At 41.7% G+C, this 18516-nt stretch overlaps 1 protein-coding gene across 2 annotated transcripts in view; it reads left to right on the plus strand.

Moving 5' to 3' along the window:
- The first annotated feature begins 234 nt into the window (after positions 1-234).
- The window catches only part of LOC149324090 (disabled homolog 2-like), a 64457-nt gene continuing 46175 nt past the window's right edge, over positions 235-18516 (plus strand). For both annotated transcript variants that reach the window (XM_089496254.1, XM_089496244.1), the window contains exon 1: positions 235-249. The gene's annotated coding sequence lies outside the window, so the exon portion shown is untranslated. The remainder of the gene's footprint in view (positions 250-18516) is intronic.

Raw genomic sequence — 18516 nt, forward strand, 5'->3', positions numbered from 1 at the left:
GAGGGAGGCAGCCCCCTCCGTCCTCCGCCTGGAAGAGAAGGAGGAGGAGGAGGAGGAGGAGGAGGAGGCGGAGGCCAACCAACCGGGAGCGCCCAGGGGCTGGCCTCCGCTGCCTGCCTGCCCGATTAAAACCATCGGCGGGGCTCCGAGGGGCTGACTCCGGCGGAGGACGCAGGAGGGCTGCAGCGGACGCCGCCGCCGCCGCCTGGGGACCCTTGGCTGCCTCCCTCCCTCCCTCCCTCCCTCCGCGTAAGTACCCGGGTCCTGGCTCTTTGCAACGAGGGTCCGAGGCGCAGAGAGAGATTGCAGGAGGAGAAGACCCTCCCTGGAGCTCTTTGCAGAGTGGAAGCCTTGCTCTGGGGGGCTCATAGCTTGGAGGGGATCTGCCTCTTTAAGAGACACACACACACACACACACACTCACATACATATATATATATATACATATATAAACATATACACATACACACATGTAGATACATAAACACACGCACACGTATATATACAGACACAGAGATGTAAATACATATATATACATATACATATATACACACATATACATATGTACACACATCATATATATATATATATACACATATATATGTTTGTGTGTGTGTATATATATATATATATATATATATATATATACACACAAACACACACATATATATGCACACATGTACACACACACACCCATCTCCTATCTACCGGCCCATGGTCCTCCTCCTCCTCCTCCTCCCTCTGTCTCTTGCTCTGATCTATTCTCCAGGCGATGCATTTTTCCAGTTTCCTGCTTTTCTAGTCGAACTCCGCCAAAGGAGAGGGAAGTCCTAACCCTCTTCCCCATGGACTGGTCCCAAGGATCTGGCAAAGGCTGGCTTTCATGCTCAGATCCTGAACAAACCTTCTTGAACAGATTATGCCAGCCTTGAAAGAATTATACCCCCCAGGCCCTCTCCCCTCCCTCCCTGCCTTGCCCCCCTTAAACATGCATTTTTTTAAAAAAAGTATTCTCCTAAACCAGAAAATTGCAGAGAGAGAGAGAGAGAGAGAGAAAGATCTTTTTTTTGGTCTACAGTATTTTAAAGGACTCAAGCCCTCTTGGCAAACTTGGATGGTGAGGGAGGAGGAGGAGGAACAGAGAATGAAAGGGGGCTGAGAGAGAGACTTGAAGATGGTGTTTGCCTGTTTAGTGGCAGCCTAGGAAACTTGGCTTGAGAGTAAATGGCCTGGGGGAAAAATGCATGGAAAGTGCCACCCTAAAAGACCAAGATTTTGACAGTTTGGGGAGGGAGGGCAGCAAGAATATATATACACACACAAATGGAGGCTAGTGAAATAAAACCAAGGTAGCAGAAGGAAAGAGGATCAAGAAGTCCGTCAAGCTAGGGATGTTGTGGTTGTGTGCCTTTAAGTCATTTCCAACTTACGGCAACCCTATCCTGAGGTTTGCTTGGCTAGCTTCTTCAAAGGATGCTTACCAAAACCCTCCTCTGAGGCTGAGAGAGTGTGATTTGCCCAAAGTCACCCAGTGGGTTTGCATGGCCAAGCCACAATTTGAACTGCAGTCTCCAGAGTCCTAGTCCAGTGCTCAAGCCAGTACACCACACTGGCTCTTGTACTCCTGCAGTACTACAAGTTTAAAGCCAGCATGGTGTAGTAGTGGTTTGAGCATAGGACTCTGGAGAGCAAGGTTTGAATTCCTACTTGGACACATAAACCCACTGGATGACCTTGGGCAAGTCACACTCTCTCAGCCTCAGAGGTTGACAATGGCAAACCTCCTCTGAAGGAACACACCAAGAAAACCCCGATAGGATCGCCTTTGGGTTGCCATAAGTTGGAAGTGACTTGAAGACACACACCAGCCAATGACAGCAAGTTTACATCTGGATCTGAGGAAGTAGACCCAAGTCTGCGAAAGCTCAGGCCACAAACTACTAGCTTTCTCTTAGTCTCAGAGGTGCTGCAAGATCCCTTTGCCTAGTGATTTTCCAGACTAACACAGCTATGTCTTTGAAACCTACAGAAAGAGTTACAGCCCCATTAAACCTTATGGCACAACCCTCAAGGTGCCTTGGGGCTCGCTAGGCTGATGAGGCTTAAATCTGGCCCCCTGATAAGCATCAAGGTTTATGGTCCTGTCCTCCCAAACTAATGCCCTGCTGAGGCCAGTTGTTTTGCCTGGAGCAGAGTTTCCTCCTAGGTGTAAAATCATTCCTCTGAACTTCTCTTCCTTGCCCAAGTGAAAACAAACAGTAGCTCACTAAAGAGAGCCAGGAGACAATAGTAAATTGTCCCTCCAATAACACAGGCTGGCTGAAAGAAGTTTCAGTCTAAGAAGTTTATCACACTGGGGCTAATTTCGGCATTAAAGAGAGATTAAAGCACATTTAAAGCATCCCACAAATAAAGCGAAAATGGCAAGTAATTGCACGAATGATTATCACACATAGTTGCGCAAATAAAGTGATATCAGAAATAATTGTCACTGAAATCCTGAAATAAAAATGTGTGTTAATGTTTCTTTGTGACCACTTTAATGGCAGATTTTGTGTGACGTGTGAAATCATTTTGTGTAATTACACGATTTTTCCAGGATATTCCCAGGATAAATTCTAGATCTCCTTCATGTGATAAACTCCTATGATTTGGAACAATTAGCCAGGAAGGCTTGGGAGTTTGCTCCTGGTGATGGGTGGCTTGGGAGGCCTTTTAAAAAGCCCCTGGAGTCCTCCTGAGATTTGTTTTCTTCCTGTTTTGCCTACCCCCACACTAGTCGAGGAAGGGGGGCAAAGTATTTCTTACTGGGGATAAAAATGTCAGATTTAGTACTCATGCATCTGGGAGTGAACATTTTATAGCAATAAATAAATAAATGTACAGCACTCTGATAAGTTGCATTATGGTCTGCTTGAATATCACTAGTTTTGTGGAAGGTAGTGGCCTTAAGAAGTGTCAGCGTGGCACAGTGGTTTGAGCATTTGACTAGGACTCTGGAGACCCAGGTTTGAATTGCAGCTTGGCCATGTAAACCTACTGGGTGACCTTGGGCAAGTCACACTCTCTCAGCCTCAGAATGGCAGTGGCAAACCACCTCTGAAGAAACCTGCCAAGAAAACCCCATGATAGGATCACAATAAGTTGGAAACTACTTCAAGGGATACAACAACAACAAAGTTGTCTTAATTATTATTAATATTATTATTATTATTATTATTAAACTTTATTTCTAAAGCGCTGTAATTATACACAGCGCTGTACAAAGTCAGTAAAATTAAGGAATATATAAAAGCCTGCCCGAGGCATACACTCTAAAAGTAATAACAATTAGATAGAGGAATAGATAAAATTACAATGTAGGAAGAAAAGACAAATTAAAAAACATCAGATATAAAAGCAAATCTTAAGAGGGTGTTTGGGGAATGCAAGATTAATATAGTCAACAAGGACTTGTCTATAGGGTGGAAGAGCATAGTTGTTGGCAAGCTTTGCTCCTGGGCTTGTGGCACAGAGTTTGGAAACCGTAGCCCTATACTAAGAAAATCTTATTACTTGGTGGGGAAATTCTCACCCAACTTGTTGGTTAGCAGGTGGTCGAGGCTCAAAAGCCTGACCTGAACCCCAGAAGCTTAAATCTTAAATTCCTATTGATGGTAGCCACAGTGGAATCCAGCCAGTTAATAGGTTTTGGAAGGTCTTCTGTATGGGTGTGTAATCTCAGAATGCATCTCTTAAATTCTGGTTGCAGCCAGGAAGTAGGAGAGGGAGCCAAACCATGCTGGCCCTAAAATAGAATTGTGTTTCTGCAGCAGTGTGAAAGAGGAGAACTAGGAGAGGAGGGGCAGGTGACCTCTATCTCACAGGTGTAGTAAGGAGAGCTGAAGGTGTTATAAGGATTGCTAACAGCCCAGGAACTAAGCTGTTAACAGAATAAACTGGGACTTAGAAGAAGATAAGGTTTGTGTTTGTTCATGATGTGTTAGGTTTACAGTTTGCTTTTCCTTCATTTAATTTTAGGTAGCATATGTGCCTTTCTTTCTTTTTCACTTTGTATACTATATTCACAATAGCCAGGTACCAAAAGAGAGTCTGGTCCAGTGGAGTTCATAGCTCAGTAGAGAATATAACCTCAATTTTAAAGTCCCAGGGCAACATTCAAACCACCACATCTCTTTCTGTTGGTTGACAAGTCTCTTCCTCTCTGTGTTTCTGGGTGAGCATCTTGTCATTCTCCAGATTTCTTTATTGATTACAACTCCCATCATCCCTACCATTGGCCATGCTGGATAGTACTGATAGGAGTTGTACTCCAACAACTTCTAAAGGACCACACGTTTCTATCCCTGCTTGACTAACTTTATTTGGCTGAACAGTTCTTTGCTTACCGTAAGTTTATTGAATGTTAAAACTTGAGGTGACAAATTGCTATAGCACTGGGAGAATTTAGAGCAAAGCATACCTGTCTTTTTGTGAAATGGGTAGAGTTCTGTTTTGGGACACTGCATGCAAAGGCCTATAAATAGCCTTGAAAGCAGTTACTGGCTACAATTTTTCTCTTTGCAGATGTAATGCCTAACTATGGTTAAGCATTACTTCCTAACAGAGCCATAGAATTTGGGAGCAGGTCTAAGATTTAGTTGACCAACTCAAATATGAAACTTTATGGAGCAACTTTATTAGTTACTTATGAGTAGGTTTATCTACGACAGCATTTTAAGCACAGTTCTTGTAAATCAGTTGGTCCTTCAGAGAAGGAACAAGATCCTGACGTAGTCACAACATGAATCCTCAAGTCATATAAATGCCAGGTCATACTTTTAGTTATACCAAAAAGCTAAAACGGTGAATATGGGCTTAAAATAACTATCTCATCCAGCTCTGTGCTGCCCACATGCACCAAGCACAGAAGAGATTGTGGTAAAGTTACTCTGTCTTGGATGCATTTATGGTTGGAATGTATTAATCACCAGTTGCCTCTTTAAGCACTGAGATGTATGTCTAACAGTACACATGCCACTTGATTCCAATTATAGTGGTATATTCTTCTCATCTGCTGGGATATTGTTCCAAGATGCCCCATGCATACCAAAATCCATGGATGCTCAAGCTCCATCAAATACAGTGGCATAGTAAAATGGTCTTCCTTATATAAAATGACAAAATCAAGGTTTGTCTTAATTTGATTTCTTTTGAATATTTTCAAGCCGTGGATGGTTAGCAATAATAATAGCAAGTACATTTCTATACTGCTTATCAGTACACTTAAACACTCCCTAAGTGGTTTACAAAGTTTTTTGGTGAGTTTTACAGCCTATGTAGCCATGTTCTAGAAGAGTTTATTCCTGACGTTCCACCAGCATCTGTGGCTGGCATCTTCAGATAAAGTGTAAGCTAACTGCCCCCAACAATCTGGGTACTCATTTTAGCGACCTCAGAAGGATGCAGTCCTGAGTAGAGCTTGAGCCCTTTTGCTGGTATTGAACTCATAACCTTATGGTTTTGAGTGAGTGGCTGTAGTACAGGCATTTAACCACTGCTCCACCAGGGCTCTTATGATAGTTGAATCTGTGGCTAAAGAATCCCTGGATACAGAGACCAACTGCATTGTACTATATTCATTTGACACAATTATTATTGTATTCATTTGGAAGTCATCTCCGCTACATCATGCTCATGCATGACGCTCAGAGAGGCTCAACGATGTCATTTTGCTGCCTGAGGTGAAAAACAAGATGGCATGCCCTCTCCGCATAAATATATATTCCAAATAATAATAATAATAATAATAATAATAATAATAATAATACATTTTGTTTGTATTTCCCGCCTCTCCCTGCAGATCGTGGCGGGATTACAGCAAAGAATAAAAACCACAATACAATACAAAATACAATATTATCTAAAAATACAGTTAGTAAAACAACAGCAATATTACTACCAATCGCTAAACAGGCCAAATCATCGTCAATTTTCTGTGCTATCAAGTCAGAGTAGAAAAATTAACTGGAATGCTTTATTTTCCCCCAGCAATGACAATGGGAGAGCATCCCATCCCATACTGGAACACAGCAGGCTAACTTAAAGACTGTGGGGCTCTAGCACCTTGCTGCCACCTCCCAATATCTGCTTCCTGAAGTGACCATTCCACTGCACTAAATGATAGGCCTGGTGATGGCCTTTGCTTGAGGGTTGTTCACCACTTGCAGGCCATTTTACTCCAACAGTGCTACCTCCCAGAATAAGTCACACAGTTCCACAGTATTAAATGTGCAATACAGACATGTGAACTTCAGTGACTTTATTGCAGTGGTAATATTTGGTTGGAGCAGGGGAGGAAGCCAGTCCAGCTTACAACCTTTTTCTGACATCTTTGGTGCTAAGGAAACCTGAACTAACCCACACAGTAGGGCCAGCTGAGGACAATGTATTGGCACTGAACTTTAATTTCCTGCTAGCTCAGCAGTTCAGATTATAATTGAGTAATAAATTGAAAAAGTGGTGAGTATCCTGCCTATTGCAGTGTGCATGCATGTTTAGCTTTATGCTGTAGGATACACCAGCTGATAACCTCAGATGTTCTGAGTTCAGCAGAGGAAGCAGCCAGGGGAAACAACATTGTGTGAGGGAGTGCCAAGTAGATCAGCTCTCTTGTAGATGGCCCCTTGGCCAGTTATTCTCATTGAATACACTGCAAATTCAGTTATGGATTTATATGGATCTCTCCCCAAGTCCCTACAGTAGGCCCTTGGTATCTGCTGGGGTTTGGTTCCAGGACACCCCATGGATACCAAAATCCATGGATGCTCCAATCCCATTAAAGACAGTGCCATAGTAAAATGGTGTCCCTTATTAAAAAATGGTAAAATGAATATTTGCTTTTTGGAATTTATACATTTTTAAAAATATTTTCCAACCGTGGATGCTTGAATCCATGGATAAAAAATCAGTGGATACAAAGGGCTGACTATATGTTTTCTACAGCATTGGGTCAGAGCAAAAGTCTTACCTAGTTCAACTTTCTGTGCCCACAGTAATCATTCTAGATATTTCTGGGAAGCCTACAAGCAGCATATAAGTTAATGGCATGCTTCTATTCATGCTCGCCAACAACTGGTGTCATAAAATATGGGTTAAAGATACAATGCCTCTTTAAATAGAAAAAATACATTGTTACATAGAACCAAGAATTATTACAGCCATAACTAAACATTTACATAAACCACAATATACTTAGCAGACAAAACTTGTATGTATTATTACTATATGTGTGTTGATACCTGGGTTATTCCTAGTATGATGAACACAAGATGGGAAGTTCTTTATAACTGAGTATAGTGCATCAGTTGCTCTAAACTTGTATCACACAACAGAGTATCTCAATTTTGGGAGCCCACAGACTGGAATGGGGGGGGGGGGGGACTTTGCATGACTCATTCAAGGGAAAAGCCAAGAATTTTATGGCATCAGTAGGCCTTGTGACAGATACATAGCAATGTACTGATAAAGGCAACTGCAGATTTTAAACTTAAAGATTGTTTCTTCCCATCCCGATGTAGGAACCTCCAGGGTGTATTCCTTTGCCTTCTATAATTAGGGTAGTTATCTGTCCTACTTTACAGAGAACTGTCTTCTGTTTGAAGTCAACTTCTATTTGAAGAGTTGTCCAGACCAAGTCCAGTTGCAAGGTAAAAGGACCACAAGAGGGAGATAGTATGGGTTTTGAAGTTGCCCACCAATATTTTGTATCTGGAGAGAAGACAGGCAAATGGGTCACTACAGCAAGATGTGTTATGTTTCTACTGGAAATTTGCATCTCTATATAAAAATTATATGGTTTATGCAGACCTGTCCCATTGTTGTGTGTTTGGTGATCTATTGCCTCTCTTTTGCGTTGTTGTTGTGTGCCTTCAAAGCATTTCTGACCTAAGGCAAACCTATCACATGGTGTTCTTGGTAATATTTATCCAGAAAATTCGACCTTGCCTTCCTCTGTGAAGCTGAGAGAGTGTGACTTGCCCATGACTTGCCCTTAGCTGAGCGGGTTTCCATAGCTGAGCAGAGATTCTAACTCTGGTCTCCAGAATCAGAGTGCAATGCTCATCCAGGGATAGGCAACCCTTTTGAGCCGGGGGCCGGGTTGCTGTCCCTCAGACAACTGGGGGGGGGGGGGGGGAAGCCAAAAAATAAATAATTAAATACTTTTTTTACAAATTAAATAAATAAATAAACCAGGACAAATGTAAGACAAAATTTTCAAATGGAGGGCACTTTTTAAATAAAAAATGGAGGACAAGTGAAAAAAATTGCTGATTTTTAAAAAAATGTTAAGATAAATGCATGTTTCTGAGGCTTCTATAGACAATTGACCCACCATGCCCCTCGCACGAGACGCCAAAGGCCCCGGCGGCAATCGGCGGCAGGACCGGGCTGGGGCCAGTCCCAAGGCCTCACCGGGCTGCATCCGGCCCGCGGGCCGCAGGTTGCCTACCCCTGGCTCAAACCATTACACCATGCTGGCCCTCTTTTGCATATCTTCCAGGAAACATGTAGCCAAGCAGTATTCTAATGTGAGTTATTAATGAGGAGAGGCTATAGCAATTTATCCGAGGAGAGGCTGCAGCAATTGCTTTTGCCTAAACTTACTGGGAAGGCTAAGATTCTGCTCCCTCTTCTCCCTACTGAGTGAATTGAGTGCAAACTAATTTTGCCCTTTGAACTCAGTTTGCAACAATTTAAGTAAGGTGAGGACAAAAGAGAACAATAAGCATGACTATAATAAACCATGATTGTTTTGCATGTGTAGACTTGCAGGTGTAAGGACAAGGGTAGTCCTTTTCTACTTGGAAATGCTGTGGATGATATTGTGGTGCTATACTGCATATACAGAACAAAATATATATAACTCAGATAGGGGCTTCCTTTGATGATGGGAAGATAAAATCCTTGATGGCAGTCATGTCACAGTAAGTTCTAAAGTTGAGGTACTCATGGTGACAGTCACTACAGTCTGATTGAACCCACCCCTCCACCCCCCAAATGCTCACCCTGTGCTGATCCATTTCAACAAATAGTTTTTATCTCCACTAGGTGCAGAAATCTGGTAAGGCTAATGGGTCTTAATTGCCACAAAATACTGTGCATAGGCAGTATAGCTCATAATATTGATGGGAAAAACATCATTAGTTACTGTAAAACTTGTAGCTAAATTCAGAGAATAGGGAAACTAGGTTCGTGTCATCATGGTTCTAACTAATCAAAAGCCCAAATGATTCAAGTCTCCAGGCCCTGGCTTGGTTATACTGCTGCTTGAAGGGAAATGAGAGGGGCATAGGAGGTATAACTTTGGGGTTCAATTCTCAAGAAACACACTTTTTGTCCCCTTCCTAAATTAGTCAGTGTTGAACACACAACATTCTTCTTTCCTCTTCTCCCATGCTTCCCAATTCCTCAAAGTGTACTTTATTATTCTCCTCCCCAGAAGATATGAATAGTTGAAACAGAGTAGAATTCTGTATCTTTTATAAAAACACCTATTCAGATATGACTTCTAACAAAGACAATTGCTGGCTTGCTAAATGCTAATAGTTGGATTTGAAAGTCATTGAAGCTATAATTTGTCCAGTTCCCATCCCCCAGAAAAAAAGAAAAAAAATTAAATCCCATTAATCCTGCCCCCCTTCTTCGCACTTCTTCAGCCTGAGGCTGAGAGCATGTGACTTGGCCAAGGTTATCCAATGGGTTTCATGGCCAAGATGGGAATCTAACCCTGGTCTCCAGTCATAGTCCAACACTCAAACTACTACACCATGCTTGCTGTCTAAATTATGTTACCAGTTGTTACTGAGGACTGCATAGTGTTATCTCTGCAATATTCCTTCCACAAGACCTATACTGTTATGGATGGGAAAATGGTAAACAAGATTTGTTTATGTTTGAGAAGATATGGCTGTAATTGTAGATTCTTCGTTGTCTTCGAAGAAAGTTTGAATGGAGTTTACGAGGCTATCGGATTAATAACTATTTTACTCGCTATGTGAAAAACTGGGTAGGAAGCCCAGATGTTTCTCGTGTCCCTAAAAAAGCAGGAAATGGAAGATGACATTAATGGAGTCCATCAGTGTAGCTGGCCAGGTCCTCTTGCTTTTTGTAATAAAGGAAAGGTCTCTTAATGTCAGGACACTTCTGCTGCCAAAACTGCCACAAATGTTCAGCTTTCTCTTGTGAAACAAGATTCCTGTAAAATGAATCAACTTTTTCCCCCACAATGGTATTCATTATTGGTAAAAACTGTCAGCTCTAATTCCAGGAATGTCTGTGTCCTTTAATTCCTCCTTGTCCTTGATGTTCAGGTGCCTATGCAATAGCTGGGGGTGGGGGTGGGGGGGGAGCTAACAGATCCACTGCTTTCAACTGGGGAGATCTTTTAGTCACTTCTAGGTTGGTCGGACAGTGTCTGCTGTGTTTAGCTACCTAGAAGTGGCCATTGGGTCCGTCTTGCACAGGTTTGTTTATCTAATTCATTTTTCAGTATTTAGGCAAACCTCTGTCACCTTGTAAGAAACTAATTTTCTGTCTGTGCCATTGTTGATCATAGACTCATAAAGTGAGAAGAGACCCCAAGGATTGTCCAGTCTAACCCTTTGCCATGCAGAAATACACCATCAAATCACTCCTGATCGATGGTCATCCATCCTCTGTTTGAAAATTTCCAAATGAGGAGACTCCACCACACTGTGAGGCAGAATATTCCCCTGTCAAACAGCTATTACCATTGGGAGGTTCTTCCCAATGTTCAGGTGGAATTGCTTTTCCTGTAATTTGGATCCATTGCTCTCTGTTCTAGTCTCTGGAGCAGCAGCAAACACCCTCCATCCTCCCACGCATATGATAAGCCCATGGGTAATACTATTGCTCCACCCTTAATACTTGCTCCAGTCTCAATATGACATCCTTTCAAATATTTGAACATAATTTCACCTCTTGACCTTCTCTGCCCCAGGCTAAACATAGCCAGCTGCCTAAGCCACTCCTCATAGGTCCTAGTTTCCAGATGAAACAGTGCAGTTGTGATCAATAAAGGATGCAACTACTACTTCCAAGAGACTGATGGGCTGTCCAACCTTTGCTTAAATATTTCTATTAATAATGTTTTACAAGTGACTAAGGGGGAGGGGGAATTAATGTGGCAAAAATGTTAGTAGACTATTCTATGTTGGTTGTCAGAACATGGAATATGGAAACACATAGCACAATGTGCTTCACAGTACATCTGGAGAGAGTTGCTGAATTTGGCCGGACAGTTGGATGAGACGAAATATATTTGCTTTGGTGCATATGAATATAATGGTAGCCACAGTTGTCCATGTTCTGATACATTCCCAATTGGACTATTATAATGTGATTGAAATGGGGCTTTTCTTGAAGACGGGATGGAGGTTGCAGCTAATGCAGAATGCCACTGCATTACACCTGTTCTTAAATCTCTGCGTAATTGACTGCTGTTGATGCCAATTCAGGGTGCTGGTAATGGTGTACAAAGCCCTAAATGGCTCAGGATCCATGTACTTGGTGCACTTTGCCAATCCTACAATAACTACCAGAATTTAAGATTGGCCCAGGAATAAGGACTGTGGTGCTCTGGAATAGTATGACCCATGGGTTTATATGTGGCAGAATCTTCTTGGTGGTGGTACCAGAGATTCATTTCTCCTTCATACTCTTTATCAGCAGGGGTAGGCAACCTGCGGCCCACGGGCCGGATGCAGCCCGGCGAGGCCTTGGGACCGGCCCCAGCCCGGTCCTGCCACCGATTGCCTCCGGGGCCTTTGGGGGGCAATTGTCTATTGAAGTCTCAGAAACATGCATTTATATTAACATTTTTTTAAAAAATCAGCAAATTTTTTCGCGTGTCTTCCATTTTTTTTAAAAAAGTGTCTTCCCTTTGAAAATGTTGTCCTACATTTGTTCTGGTTTATTTATATATTTAATTTTTTAAAATATTTATTTATTTATTTATTTATTTATTGGCTTCGCCCCCCCCCCCCCCAAGTTCTCTGAGGGACAGCAACCCGGCCCCCGGCTCAAAAAGGTTGCCTACCCCTGCTTTATCAGTTTATGGCACATGAAACATGTTTATTTGTATAGGATTTCAGGTGTTTTATATTTCTTGCTGCTTGTTTTAATCTAATGGTAGAGAGCATGGTGTAGTGGTTTGAGTGTTGGGCTAGGACTCTGAGGGCCAACTTGGAATCCCTGTTCAGCCATAGAAACCCTCTCAGAGGAAGGCAAAGGCTAACCGCTTCTGAACAAATCATGCCAAGAAAATCCTGTGACAGGTTCACCTTAGGGTTGCCATGAGCTGGAAATTACTTGAAGGCACACCACTACCATATACTTGTGTGATTCAAATGTTGTGATTTTAAATTGCATAATTTAATGTAGATTGCTAGCTGCCCTGTGCTCCAATGTGGATGATGAGATTCAATAGGTGCATCACTGAGATACAAACTACAGAAAATATAAATCTTTCATCACGACATCTTGAAGAACTTAACTATATCTAACATCTCAAAACAATGTTACATATAAATCTTTCTCTATGGGGAACCCTATGAAGCACAGATCCATTACAAGGGAGGGACTAGGATTCTCTCATTAGCATTTGGTGTTATAATTTGGTGAAGTAATGATGATTCTTTAGAAGTTATAGTAATGAAATTAGATTAATACCAAAGAAACTTATTATTTATGTCCTACTGTTTGACTCACAACATCTTGAAGCACTTAACTGTATTTAATATCTCAAAACACTTTTACAATCTGCAACTCATACACATACAGTGATACAAAGAAGTTAGTTGTGTGCAGGAGCATAACTATTAATCCAAACCAAAAACCTCCTTAGAAAAGCCTCATCTCTACTGGAAAAAGTAGAGCGTTCCTGGGCAAAATTCTGAGTTGCAGAAAAGGAAGACATTTTTAGAAACAGAGTGACAGATGTTTCAACAGTACACAGGATCCACTTAATCTTTAAAATATGTTAAGAAAAATGTATTTATCTTGTATGTTGGCATGGCATGAAATAACCTTAGCGTATGTCTGATCCTCCTGAAGCAGATGTGGAGATGTTGTAGACTACCACTCCCAACATTCTAGGTCACTTGGGAGAAATGCTGGTTGGGGCTTATGAATATTGCTATATAACTGTGTTTGGGGGACTATAGATTTCCCCATCTCTAGTAAAGTGGCTGAGATTCAATTGATAGACATGTGGCTAAAGTGGAGTACAGAAAAACATGGTTTGAATCTTCCCTGTTGACATATGACTAACATATTAGTCTTCAGAAAGTCTCTTACTCCCTCATAATATTGGGCTCTGCCATATAAGGGTAACACTGATGTATGGTACAGCTGCACTGTAGAAATAAAATAATGCAATTTGATACACTGCTGTGGCTTCATCATACAAAATCCTGAGATTTGTAGTTTTAGGAGGCACTGTCAGTCTTCGGCAAAGAAGGCCAACAACCATGCCAAGCTACACATTTCAAGATTCTATAGGAAGGAGCTATAGCACTTAAAGTGTTGTCAAACTGCATTATTTCTTTAGTGTAGCTGCACCCTTGGTAGCATTGTTGTGAGAATTACAGCAGGGCCATACATGTAGTGCTTTCAGTACTGTGGAAAGGACTAAATTCAAATTCAGTCTGAACTAGATTAGAATAATCTGGATTAAAATAACCAGTACTGGTGAGTTACACTTATGCAAATCCCATTGTTTTCAGTGGGTCTACTCTAGCTGAGACTAATATGAATTTAGCATTAGAAATATTGGACATCCAATATAAAAAGGCTAAAATTATCTTGGAACTGAAAGAAGGTTAAACAGGTATTACACACACACCAGTAATGCTGACTCTCTTAATGCTTAAATTTTAGTTTTGTTCATTACTAATATGGGGAAGTACTTTACTCTTCAAAGGAAGTATACTCAGTGACAGCTAAGGTACCAAAATGTGCTGTAGGAGCACATGTGCTAGACTAGAGCTTTTGAGATAGGATGTCCTAGTTCATGAACTTCACAACTTCCCCCTCCCCCCTATGAAGCAGATAATGCTTTGTGAGCAATTATCTTCTTTGACTTGCCCTGGAACCTATATGTGCTACTACACACAATAGATATGCTGGTCTTGCACATTCTTCACATAATTGCTAGTAGTATATTACTATTTCTACTCTAGTGGAATGCAATCAAGTATAATGCTTCATTCATGTGCATGGCTGAGCAAATGAGGGGAAACTGTCCATCTCTTTCCAAGATAAATTTGTTCCTCCCTTGCAATTTCCAGATTCCTACAGGCTGAGCAAAGGTTTCTCTCTTTCATACTGCGGGGAATAAACATACCTATGAATACTGAAGGAAGTCTCATGAAGGCAAATAGAGTCACTCATAGGATGAAATTCTGTTAGGGACATATTAAGTCATGATAGGCATGTGGGGCCAAAAAGTCACTATTCCATAAGAGATACATTCTGCTAATAGCTGCAGAAGTGGAGTTGTATACACATAGGTTTGCCATAAGTCAGGACCTCCAAACCGGGACAAATGTAGGACAAATATAGGGCAACATTTTCAAATATAGGACACATTGTTAAAAAATGGAGGACATGCAAAAAAATTGAGGGTTTTTTAAAAATGTTAATATAAATGCATGTTTTTTAGGCATGATCAAAATGGAGGACATTTTGGCATCATTCCAAGACAGATGGCAGAAATGTACGTGCCCCCTGGTTCAACTGTACTTCTCAGAAGTGTGTACTTGGTCAAGGGACTGTGGTTTTTCTTCACTGCGCATGAGTTTGTAAAAATCACAGCAAGTTACATTGGTCATGCCTCAGAGGCTTGTTGATATCAATATTGCCATCATCATCATAATCACTATAATTGTCCAAGAAAGGCAGACTTGTTAGCATTCCAAGTGTCATAAATACACAGAAAATGCACTTGCATATATTTAATAATAAAAATTAATGTAATAAAATAAAAAAACAAGCAATAATAAAAATAAATGAAATAAAATAAAAAAGCAATAATAAAAATTAATAAAATAAAAAACAAAAAATAAATATTTTATATTTTTAAAAATTAATTTAAAAAAACCCCCAAGGCAGACCTGAAATGGCCACTGACTCACCTTTCCACCTCCTCCTCCTCTTCATCCTCCTCCTCCCTCCCCTCCTCCTCAGCGCAAGGGAAGCCCCGCGTGAGGGCACGCATGTGGAGGATGCGTGCGCACTGCCGCTGGCCCATGCTGCGGCCGGGGCGGCGCGTGCAAGGGAAGAGGAGCCTGTCCCCTTTGGCCAGCTGGCCAATGGCCGGCTGGCCCAAAGGGACGAGCTCCTCCGTCATAGCCCCACGTGCGGGCGGGGGAGCCCCGCCGCGGGTGGCGCAGTGGCAGCGGTGGCGAGGAGGAGGAAGGCGGCACTGCCCAGGAGCAGGAGGACGGTGCTGCCCAAGAAGAGGAGGAGGTGGGTTGGCGGCCAGCCGCATTAGCGGCCATGGCAATGGCTGCATGAGCAGGGCCGGCCCGGAGGCGGGACAAAGGCCGGGGTTGGGGGGGACTGGACTGGGGCAGGCAGGGGGGCCCCAAAAGCGGAATTGTCCCAGGGGGCCACTGGGATATGGCATCCCTATATACACAGCATGTTCACCTGTGCCTTGTCTTTGCAAGTTGTGCATTACCTGTCACGATTGTGCATCCTACACTTTGCAAGTATTGGTTGTGCATCCTATATTTTGTGTTGCGATTATGCATCATGTATTGTGCATTGCACAATGGCACACAGTCATTGACAGTGTTGATACAATGTTGCTGGTCTGTATGGGGGTTGTGTAGTGTTCGTGTAGCGTATTGCCACATGCAGGTATTTACACTATACTAAGGTGATGTTAGAATGAGGCAATTGCTTGATACACAAATTGCTTTAGACTTAAGGGGGAGAGGAGGAATGACCCAAGCAGACTTTCAAATGGGTAGTCCAAGCAGTAGTGTGTCCACTTCTTCATGGACTCCTACACTAGGAATAAGTAACCACTGCCCACTGAATAATATGTAAAATACTTGCCAAATTATACATTGTATCTTATTCAGAGTGGCCATGTGTCCTCCTGCAGAGAAGACAATCATCCATATGAAGTACAGTGGTCCCTCCACATTCTCTGGGTTTAGGTGTGAAGGACCCTTGTAAATGTGGAAAAACTGCAATTAAAAACAACTATTCTTTTTTTACCTAAGAGGAGAACACTCTAGGAATCTCCAGGTCCTCCATCTGCCAGACGTTGAACACAGAATCATGCTGAAGGACCTACAGATGCCTAAGGGAGTGTTTTCTCTAGGAACCTTTAGGTTCTCCAGCACAACTCCATGGTCAATGTCTGGCAGAGTTGTGCTGGAGTACCTAGAGATTCCTAGAGAGAACATATTAAACAAACCCGCAGATAATCAAAAGTCAGCAAAAGTCAAAACTGCAAATGTGCAGGGCCAACTGTATAATAACATATGAAATATGTTTTTAATTGTACTATTCTTTTAAATTCTAAGACGCTCTGAGTCCCAATTTTTTTTTTTGGGGGGGGGAGGGGATGGGATATATATTCTACTACAACAGCAGCATCCAAAATCCAAAACATTAGTATCTTTATTGGGCCAACCAAAGGGCTTAAAATATACGTCACAAGCTTTTGAAGCTCCACTGGCTTCTTCATCAGGCAAAGGTGGTAAAAATAATACAGGAAGAAAAATTGATTATGTTAGTCACATATGAAATGTTACCCATTCCAGTGTTACCCATTCCAGTCCATGTGTAAAAAACTCTTAAGAAGGGAGAAGTTGCCCTCCCTTTCAATTAGCCCCTGGGCAATAAACACAGTGACTACCTAGTCATGGTCTTTCCTATCATAATTGTATACCTACTGAAATTTCAGCAGTTCTTTCTAAATGACAAAGATTTGTTGGTACAACATCACCATAAGTGTGTCCAAATGGGGCATGCATTCCCTGCATATAGGAAAATGCATGTACGGAATGATTTCTTCTCTAAACCCTCTCCAATGGGTTATATCAGGGATGGAAATTATATTGCCCTCCAGATTGTTATTGAATAGCAGTTCCCAACATTATTCATTATTGCCTATGCAGGCTAGGGTTTCTGGGGCTTGCAGTCCAATAATATCTAAAGGGCTGCCTGATTCCCAATCCTATGTTAGTTGTAGCTGTGCTTTGATTTTAACTAATCCTAGAGAAATTATATGGGAATTCCATGTAATCACCAAATTCCAGTAACCAAATAACAAATGTATGCTCCTGCTATCAAGTTGTTCTTGTGTGTCTTCAAGTTGTTCTGACTTATGGCAACCCTAAGGTCGACCTATCATGGGGTTTACATGGCTGAGCCAGGATTCAAACCGTGTTCTCCAGAGTCATTGTTCAACACTCAAACCAGGACAACAAACTGGCTCTCCTATCAAGTACTATCAAATATTTTGTCAATTATTAGTGAGGTCCAAGAGAAGTGTAACTATATTGAAGTTTCTTCTGTTTCTGAAAGCAAGTTGAAAGGTGCCTGCTGGACTATGTCGAGATCACAAGGGAGAAGGACAATCTGCAAAATAAGGAGTTTTACCATCAAGCTGGCTACATATTAATAGAACTCACAGCAGTAAATACCAAGGGCCCAGACTAAATCAGTGGCCAGAGATTCATAGATTGTTCACAAGGCTGTTATCCATTTAAATTGCCAGATAACTGATGATGATGATGAGGAGGAGGAGGAGGAGGAGGAGGAGGAGGAGGAGGAGGAGGATAATTTTTATTTATATGTCCCACCTCTTCCAAGGGTCAAAGCAGGATTACATCATTATTTTATATTCTGTTGGAATCCCGCTTCGATCTTGGGAGAAGCGGGAAATATAAATAAAATGTTTATTATTATTATTATTATTATTATTATTAAAATAATACAATGCAATTGAACAGTCAATAAATACTGAATTATACATCCCTATTAGTTCCTTAAAATCTCCAAACATCCATTCATATACCATCATACTTAGAGAGGGTGGTCTTAATCATCTTCTCTATACCAAATCCAGTGGGAAAGCCCGCTGGAAGAGATCCGTCTTTAGTGTCTTCTTAAAGGTATCTAAGGTAGTGATAAGACGGATCGCCTCCGGCAGACTATTCCATAATTTAGGGGCTGCAGCAGTGAATGCTCTGTGGGAAGTTGTGGTTAATCGAGTATTACAATGTTCCAACAAATTCTTCCCCGATGTTCTGAGTGTGCGGGGCAGATTATGTAGGGAAAGGCGTTCCCACAGGTAACTCGTGCTCAAGTCATGTAGGGCTTTAAAGGTAACGACTGACACCTTGTATTGCGCCTGGAAGCTAATTGGCAGCCAGTATAGAGATATTAACACTGGTGTTATATGGTCAAACCTAGAAGTACACTTTGTAT

Source organism: Sceloporus occidentalis, unplaced genomic scaffold (genome assembly GCF_023333645.1).
Source record: "Sceloporus occidentalis isolate IW3139 unplaced genomic scaffold, rSceOcc1.0.p SCAF_1, whole genome shotgun sequence".
In the NCBI taxonomy this organism is placed as follows: domain Eukaryota; kingdom Metazoa; phylum Chordata; class Lepidosauria; order Squamata; family Phrynosomatidae; genus Sceloporus; species Sceloporus occidentalis.